This window comes from Jatropha curcas, chromosome 10 (genome assembly GCF_041381405.1).
Source record: "Jatropha curcas cultivar XTBG-Jc1 chromosome 10, XTBG_Jcur_1.0, whole genome shotgun sequence".
NCBI classification, from domain to species: Eukaryota; Viridiplantae; Streptophyta; class Magnoliopsida; order Malpighiales; family Euphorbiaceae; genus Jatropha; species Jatropha curcas.
This window is the reverse complement of record NC_143160.1, coordinates 17,183,930-17,193,241: the sequence shown is the minus strand read 5'-3', so window position 1 is coordinate 17,193,241 and position 9,312 is coordinate 17,183,930. Positions and strand designations below refer to the sequence as shown.

Here is a 9,312-nt window from a genome sequence, read left to right as displayed (position 1 = left end):
TTGCTATGAGAAGTTCCTTTCTTTATATAGAGGTCCTGAAGGCAAGTCTGACTCCTTTTAGGAAAATAGAATCCTTATTTAGTACAAAATCCTTTATAGGAGATCATAACTGTTTAGGCTCTTGATTTCTTCTTGATTAGGACTCCTTTTTCTTCAAGAATAGGTCCAGGTCTTGTTTAGTGTGTTTAGGAAACTCCTTGAAGTCGGCCCATGTGAGAAAGGCTTGATGTGCGTTTTAAATTCATACTGGTTCCGCCTGGACAGCACGGGCGTGCTTCATGGCACGGGCTGGTCGTGCTGTAGTCTGGAAGTCTGGCTATTGAAGCACTGCGGCATCTCATGTGAGACTCGCGCTCGCGTAGTGTAGATTCGCGCTCGCGAGTGTTGGTCGCGCTCGCGCATGTGAGGCTCGTGCTCGCGAGTTGCGCGGCCTAACTCTCTGCCTCTCGTTTGCGCGATTCGCGCGTGCTTCGGGGCGCGCTTTAGGCGTGCTGGCTTCTCTCCTCATGGTTCACTTGGCTTCTAGCACGGGCGTGCCTTCCAGCACGGGCTGGGCGTGCTAGAAGCTGAGTGCCTTGCATTCTAAAGTTCTTTTCTGCGCCAAATTTCTGCAATTTTTTTCTTAGATCAAGCAGATTAAAGAACAAGGAAGCTTTTAAACACAATTATACTAAAAGTGATTTAAAATTAAATTAAAGAAGTAAAAACTTACTAAAATTCTAATAAAAACTATATTAAAAACACTATAAAATTTATACTTATCAAAATTCTCCAAACTTAAACCATTGCTTGTCCTCAAGCAACAAAACTAAAAGAAAAATAATTTGACGACACTTAGTTTAACATGGTTGGAGATGATTTTAATAATCTTTCAAGATATCATGATTATTAAACAAGTGAATAAACTCAATCGTTCTCCATGCTAATCATACTTAAGCTTGATTTTTATTTTTGAATAAAACACATTCATTGAGTAAAATACAAGTTTAAAGAGATTGTCAACACTAATATTTATTCAATTTATGATAAATAGGACATGAATTATCTAAGGAATCTTCAACCTTTAAAAAATAAGACAATTGATAGTGCAACAGTGGCATTCCCATATGCAAAATTAGTTATTCTTTCTCCACGATTTAAATGCATACGATTAAAAGATCAAAAGGTCTTTATTTTGGGTTGTAATGGGGCTTTCTTGGTGCAAATTTTTGCTTAATCAAAAGAAAGGATAAAAGGGTAGTCAAAGAGTACAAAAGACTGTATAATTTTCAAGATTCTATTTTAATCACACTTTTACTAGTTCTAGGGAGTGTCTGTTTTGAAGCTTTCTTACTAGCTAGAGGCATCTTGTGCAAGGTCTTTTCTTAATATTTTGGTACTTTTCTTCCTTGCTTTTCCATTCTTCTTTCATTCTTTTGATTGCTTTTTACGTGCCCCTTTTTTGATTCTTTCTTCTTTTCTTTATTTGCTAGTATTGATTGATGAATTCTCCCTCTTTGTTGCTATATTCTAATTAAAAATCAAATCTTTTAATCATACAATCCTTTGTACTTAGGGTAGGAGATTTGAATTTGGCTTTAATGGCTAGGTTTATTGATGGTGAAGAAGAAAATTGTACGGTTTAAGGCTTCAAAGTGGGTCTCAAAGGTCATATATTTTTATTTAGGTGGTCTAGGCTATATAAGGGTCAACAAAAATTGCCTAAATCATCTCTTTCAAGATGTAAACATTTAAATTTCTCGCCTCGAAGGAAGTTCTAATTTTTGTTCTAGGAATGCCAAGGTTTAAAATACTTTAGAGTAAAACACACCTTTATATCATAACTTTCATAAAAATCAGTGTTTTAAAAGTCTAGAAACAAATAGTTTAGATCAATGAACATGATTGAGTCAAAAATTCAAATTCAAAACTTAAATATGCTAGAATTTAGAATCGACTATATTTAACACTCATTACTAGACATGAGAACTTTCAAGCTTACTTGTAATCATTCCAAAAATGTTAAACAAAAACAAAAAATTTTTGCCAAATTTTTGCCAAAATTCCCTTCCCCCAATTCAATCAATCACATTGTCCCCAATGTGCATAAATTCCCCAAACTTATTGCATTACTAGAAGGAAAGCAGTAAGAGAGAAGAAGAAATCTTACCAACATTGTATTGAACAATACAATAGAACGGGTGTGGGAAGAGTCTTAGCTAAAAGAGCAACTAAACATTAAGAACAAAACAAACTACTAAAAAGTTATAAAAATTCAAATAACAAATAAACTAAAGTGAAAGCAACCAAGACAATGTATTAGAACAAATAAACAAAAATAAAACAAAGAAAAGTGAGAAATCCGTCAATTCTCTGGTGGTGGAGGTGGCTGCAGAAGCTGGAGGATGGTCTGGAGTTGGCCTTGCATGGTGTCCATCCGAGAGTCAAGACTGCCGTTCATAATTTCGATGGACTGGAAACGGTCTGCGATCATCGTTTCCATACATTTAAGGCCCGTGTCAAAGAGGTCCATCCGAGACATCATTCTTGCAAGGACTTCATCGTTCGACATGTTGGCTGTGCCTTGGAACGATGGACCGACACCGGAAGTACCTGCACCAAAAGAAGAAGGAAAAGGAGGAGGATTATCCTCTTCCATGTTAGCTCCACCGGCTGCCTCTGCTCCTGCATCATCAGGATTAGCCTCTGGGGCGCCTACTACTTGATATGTATCCCCGACTTTTTCAATCAGTTTCATATGTATCATAACATCTAGGTCCAGTCTAGTACTACGCCCTCCTCCTATACTATCATAAATTGGCCTAGCCGGGTTCCAAACCTGTAAGTATCTAGCAATCCGAGTTACAAAACATCCCACCATTATGGCCCCCTTGTCGGCTCCAGCTACCTTTCCAAATTTTTGGCAGAGCCAATAACCAACATTCAATAAAACCCCATTCTCAATAGCCCACAGAAAATATAATTCGTTCAAACTTAGCACCCCATCGCTTTCACTCCTTCCAAAAATGGAATTAGATAAGAATTTGTGAATGTAGCGCAAGGAAGGTTTTTTTAATTTGGATGCTTTAGAATATCTAGGATTGTAATTCACTTCACCTGTCAAATTTTGCCAAGTATTACGCGCACTAAAATCACTAGATATTTGTATTTGGCTATTGTCTGTAGGAAACCCAAAAATGTGGCTAATTTCATTCACAGTTAGTTCAAAGTCTTGACTAAGAAGCCTAAAGTTAACCCTGCTTGGTGGTGAATTAGGCAATAATGGAATAAAAGCGCAATAGGAACTCAGAAATTCTAGAGTTAGAGGGGCATAGACTAAGTCCTTCATATCAATAAATTCCCCCCATCCTATTCTCTTAAGAGGGTCTAACACAATATCCCTAAGACCCACTTGCGCTAAGGCAGCCTCATCAATAAATCTATTCGGTAGAATAGGCCGAAGAGATAATTTTGTGTACCTTTCTTGTTGATCGGATGAGGCGAACTCGAATGGAAATGCAGGAGGTGAAGGAGGTTGAGGAGCCGTGGAAGATCGCGTAGTTGCGCGGTTTCGAGCAGCAATGGAGGATGCGGGTCTGCTACGTTTGTATCTAGGAGGCATTGTTGGAGTTGATTATGTGAAAATTTTGGGTGGAAAGTGTTTGATTTGAGAGAAAAGGGAGAAGAAAAGGGAAAGTTTGGGAGAAAAGAGGTGACGGCCAGGGCGTGCGGGGTGGAAAAGAGAGTTTGAAAGCGTGCTCTTTAAAGAGGGGCGCCAATTAATAAGTTGGTCTGATCGTGGCACGGCCGTGCTGATGAGCACGGCCTGGGCGTGCTCTCCTCTGACCTGCAAAACAACAAAAGTGGCGTACCTGGCACGGGCGTGCTACATAGCACGTCTTGGGCGTGCTCTTCTCTGCCTCTCAAGTTCTTTTCGCGCTCGCGCATGTGAAAGTCGCGCTCGCGTATTTTGCTGGCAAACGTTCTGCCTCTCAAAAGTGCTTTCTCGCGCCCGCGCATATGAATATCGCGCTCGCGTCTTCTGGTCCAATGGCTTCTGACACTCCGATCTGCTTGTCGCGCCCGCGTATATGAATGTCGCGCTCGCGACCTCAGCTCACGCCCGTGTATATGAAAGGTGCGCTCGCGAGTTCAGCTCGCGCCCGCGTATATGAATGTCGCGCTCGCGACTTGGGCGTTTTCCAGTAACACGGGCGTGCCACTTAGCATGTCTAGGGCGTGCTCTCCTCTGACCTTCAAGTGTGTTAATCTCTTTTCTATGGCACGGGCGTGCTGATGGGCACGCCTAGGGCGTGCTCGGTTCTGGATTTCCACTTTTTCCTATAAAAACTCTTAACTAAACAAAAGAACGCTTATGGAGAAAATTTGGGATTTTGACAAATAAAATAGGGAATAAAAATAAATAAATGGACGAAAATTTAGTAAAAATAGATGGGTTGTCTCCCATGAGCACTTTTGTTTAACGTCGTTAAGTTCGACGCACTTATCTGAATTTAGGCTAAGCAAGACCAATTGTAGTCTTGATGGGTTCAAAGGTTTCATTATAATAGCTTCTCAAACGTTGAGCATTTACCTTGAAACTTCGATTCGACTTACCATCCACTATTTCAATCGCGCCATGAGGAAAAATTTCCTTGATTGTGAATGGTCCAGACCATCTAGAGCACAACTTACCAGGAAATAACCGAAGTCTAGAGTTATAGAGCAACACTTGCTGGCCTACCTTTAGATCCCTCATGATAATGCGCTTATCGTGCCATTGTTTAGTGCGATCTTTATATATTTTAGCACTTTCATAAGCATGGAGGCGCAATTCATCCATCATGTTTAGCTGTAACAAGCGTTTTTGTCCCACTTCCTTGGCATTAAAGTTGAGAAATTGAATGGCCCAAAATGCCTTATGTTCTAACTCTACAGGAAGATGACAAGCCTTACCATACACCATGCGATATGGAGACATACCTATAGGCGTTTTGAATGCCGTTCTGTAGGCCCATAGAGCGTCATCTAGCTTTTTGGACCAATCCTTTCTTGATTGTCCAACAGTGGTTTCGAGGATCTTTTTGATTTCTCTGTTAGTGACCTCTACTTGTCCACTGGTTTGAGGATGATATGGAGTACCTACACGATGAGTGACACCATATTTTGCAAGAAGGGAGTCTAAATATCGATTACAAAAATGCTTACCTCCGTCCGTGATTATCGCCCTAGGAGTACCATGCCTTGTAAAAATGTTTTTCTTGATGAAGCTCATCACACTTTTGGCATCGTTATTTGGAAGAGCAACAGCTTCTGCCCACTTTGACACGTAATCCACCGCCACTAGAATGTATTGATTTGAATAAGATGGTGGAAAAGGTCCCATAAAGTCCAGACGCCATACATCGAAGATTTCGACTTCAAGGATGCTGTTCTGGGGCATTTCATGTCTCTTTGAAATGTTACCTAACCTTTGACAACGATCACAAAGACGAACATAATTATAAGCATCTTTAAAAAGATTAGGCCAATACAAACCACTTTCTAGTATACGCGCAGCTGTCTTGTTTGCTCCAAAGTGGCCTCCACATTCCATTGAATGGCAGAATTTAAGGACACTTTCTATTTCAGTTTCCGGTATACATCTCCTGAAGAGCTGATCACTACAATACTTGAACAAAAATGGCTCCTCCCAATAGTAAAATTTGATATCATGAAAAAATTTTTTTCTTTGTTGGTAAGAAGAATTGGGAGGAGGAATTTTGCAAACAAGATAATTAACTATGTTAGCGTACCAGGGGGTTTGAGCATTTGCTACTAGAAGAAGTTGCTCAAGAGGAAAGCTTTCATTGATTTGTAGCTCACTTGTATCTTCCTCCCCCAATTCAAGCCTGGAAAGATGGTCAGCAACGAGGTTCTCGGTCCCCTTTTTGTCGCGAATTTCTAGGTCAAACTCTTGCAATAGAAGTACCCAACGAATGAGTCTCGGCTTTGCATCTTTCTTCTCCAACAAGTATTTAATGGCGGAATGATCTGTGTAGACTATTGTTTTAGCTCCAATTAGATATGCCCTGAATTTGTCAAAAGCAAAAACAATAGCTAGCAGTTCCTTTTCCGTAGTTGCATAATTTAATTGTGCATCATTCAATGTGCGACTTGCATAATAGATTACATGCAACTTCCTGTCTTTTCTTTGTCCAAGAACAGCTCCTACAGCATGATCACTAGCATCACACATGAGTTCAAAGGGTAAAGTCCAATCTGGTGTGGTGATGATCGGGGCTGAGATTAACTCCTTCTTTAACCTGTTAAAAGCATCTAAACAATCTTTGTTAAATTCAAAAGGAACATCTTTAACTAGTAGATTGCAAAGAGGTTTAGTGATTTTTGAGAAATCCCTTATGAATCTCCTGTAAAATCCTGCATGCCCTAGAAAACTTCTTATGTCCTTCACTGTGTTAGGGGAGGTAGTTTTTCAATTACCTCAATTTTTGCCTTGTCTACTTCAATCCCCTTTTGAGAGATTTTATGCCCTAGGACAATACCTTCACTAACCATGAAGTGACATTTTTCCCAATTTAACACAAGGTTAGTGTCTTCAAATCGTTGCATCACTAAAGATAAATTATGAAGGCATGCATCGAAGGAAGAACCAAATACAGAAAAATCATCCATGAATATTTCAATAAATTTTCCACCATATCAGAAAAGATGGACATCATGCACCTTTGAAAGGTTGCAGGGGCATTGCATAGCCCAAAAGGCATTCTCCTATAGGCAAAAGTGCCATAAGGACAAGTGAATGTAGTTTTCTCTTGGTCTTCAGGGGCTATAGGTATTTGGAAGTACCCTGAATAGCCATCTAAGAAACAATAAAAAGGATATCCTGCAAGTCTTTCAAGCATTTGATCAATAAAGGGAAGGGGAAAGTGATCTTTGCGTGTTGCTTTATTTAATTTTCTATAATCTATACACACACGTCAACCTGTGACTGTTCTTGTGGGGATTAATTCATTGTTTTCATTAGAAATAACAGTCATACCTCCCTTCTTTGGAACAACTTGGACAGGACTCACCCAATTACTGTCTGAAATTGGATAAATGATGTCGGCATGTAAGAGTTTAATAATTTCAGCCTTGACTACCTCTTTCATGTTCGGGTTCAATCGCCTTTGATGTTTGATTGAAGGTTTGTAGTCTTCTTCCATCAAGATTTTATGCATACACACACTTGGGCTTATTCCTTGTAAATCCGAAATAGACCACCCTAATGCTTTCTTGTGCCTACGTAGAACCTGCAACAACCTTTCCTCTTGATCAAGCGTTAAGTGAGAAGAAATAATAACAGGAAAAGAGTGGTCCTCACCTAAGAATGCATGTTTTAAATGAGGTGGAAGTTGTTTCAGTTCATGCTTAGGTGATTCCTTTTCTTTTTCATTCAAGATGCTTGATTCATTAACATTATTTTCAACATGCAAAGTGGTCTCCACACATTCATCTACTACGTCAATTCTAAAACAGTCTCCATGATCCATAGGGAGTTTACAAGATTTAAGTACATCAAACACAATCTCTTCCTGTCCAACTCTTAGAGTCAACTTACCCTCATAAACATCAATTAATGCTCTTGCAGTTGCAAGAAAGGGTCTTCCAAGGATTAGAGATCCTTCCCTGTCTTCATCAATATCAAGAATGACAAAATCAACAAGAAAGATGAATGTACCTACCTTTACAAGCACATCTTCTACAATCCCTCTAGGATATTTAATTGAACGATATGCTAATTGCAAAGACATCCTTGTTGGTTTGAGCTCTCCCATACCTAGCATCTTAAAAACTTCATAGGACATAAGATTAATGCTAGCACCCAAATCTGCCAAAGCCTTTTCAAAGTCAAGATTACCAATGTTACAAGGGATAGAAAAACTTCCTGGATCTTTTAACTTTGGAGGCAGTTTGTTTTGGATAATTGCACTGCACTCCTCGGTTAACATTACCGTTCCTTGATTATCAATTTTTCGTTTCTTGCTCAGGATATTTTTTAAGAATTTAGCATAACTAGGCATTTGAGCAAGAGCTTCAGCAAAAGGAATATTGATTTGGAGCTTCTTAAACACATCCAGAAACTTGAGGAAGCTCTTGTCATCTTGTGCTTTCTTTAATCTTTGTGGAAAGGGGACAGGGGGAACATAAGGTTTTACCTTTTCTTTCTCCTCTAAGTCAATGATAGGCACCCTTGGTTATTCTTTTACTTCCTTTTCTTTCTTTGGTGGTTCATCTAATTGTTTGCCACTTCTCAAAGTGATAGCCTGCACTTGTTCTTTTGGATTCTTTTCAGTATTGCTAGGTAACGTACCTTGAGGTCGAGATGCCATCATGTTTGCAAATTGCCCCAATTGGATCTCCAAATTCCTGATTGCAGCTTGCTGGATTTTATGGTTTTCTCTGGTTTCATTCATGAATTCCATGTGTGATTTAGAAAGAGCAGTGAGGAGGTCATCATGGGATTTCTTTTCTGGAGGGTGGAAACCTGGTGGTGCATTCAAGGCATTGTTAGGATTACCATAGGATAGATTAGGATGATTCCTTAACCTGTTATCATATGAATTTGAATAAGGGTAATTCTTTCTTCCTTGATTCATCACATAGTTCACTTGCTCCAAAGTTTGTGGATTTAAAGAGTCCATGATGCATTCCCCAATTCCATGTTGTCCATTGCACCTATCACAAATTTGCATAACAGCATTCACAGGGTTAGTAGTTAACATGTCCAATTTCCTTACCATGTTATCTACCTTGGCATTAAGTGCTGTAATGGCGTCTATTTCATAGACTCCTGCAGTTCTTCTTCTTTCGGTATTATTTTGGTAGTGGCTGTTGCTTGCCATCTCCTCTATCAACTCATATGCTTCATTAATACCTTTCTTTTCAAAAGATCCACCTGCAGCTGCATCTAAAGTGATTTTAATATTAGGAGATAGAGCATTATAGAAAGTTTGTACCTGTAACCACTTGGGCAAACTGTGATGCGGACACTTTCTTAGCAAGTCCTTGAATCTTTCCCAAGCTTCATACAAGCTCTCTTGATCATGATGAGCAAATGTCATTATCTCATTGCGCAACTTGGTGGTTTTTGAGGATGGAAAGAATTTAGCTAGAAATTTTTGAGCTAATTCATCCCATGTGGTAAAACTTCCAGCGGGACATGATTGTAACCATGCTCTAGCTTTATCCCTAAGAGTGAATGGAAAAAGTCTTAATTTGATTGCATCTTCAGAAACACCATTTTGTTTGAATGTGTCACAAATTTCCAAAAAATTGGTGATGTGAGCA

The 9,312-nt window shown here is 39.3% G+C and overlaps 1 non-coding gene across 1 annotated transcript; it reads left to right on the top strand.

Moving 5' to 3' along the window:
* The first annotated feature begins 8,998 nt into the window (after nucleotides 1-8,998).
* On the top strand, nucleotides 8,999-9,104 carry LOC149493201 (small nucleolar RNA R71). Its single transcript, XR_016318623.1, has one exon. It is a non-coding gene; the product is annotated as a small nucleolar RNA R71 (small nucleolar RNA).
* The last annotated feature ends 208 nt before the right edge of the window (nucleotides 9,105-9,312 follow it).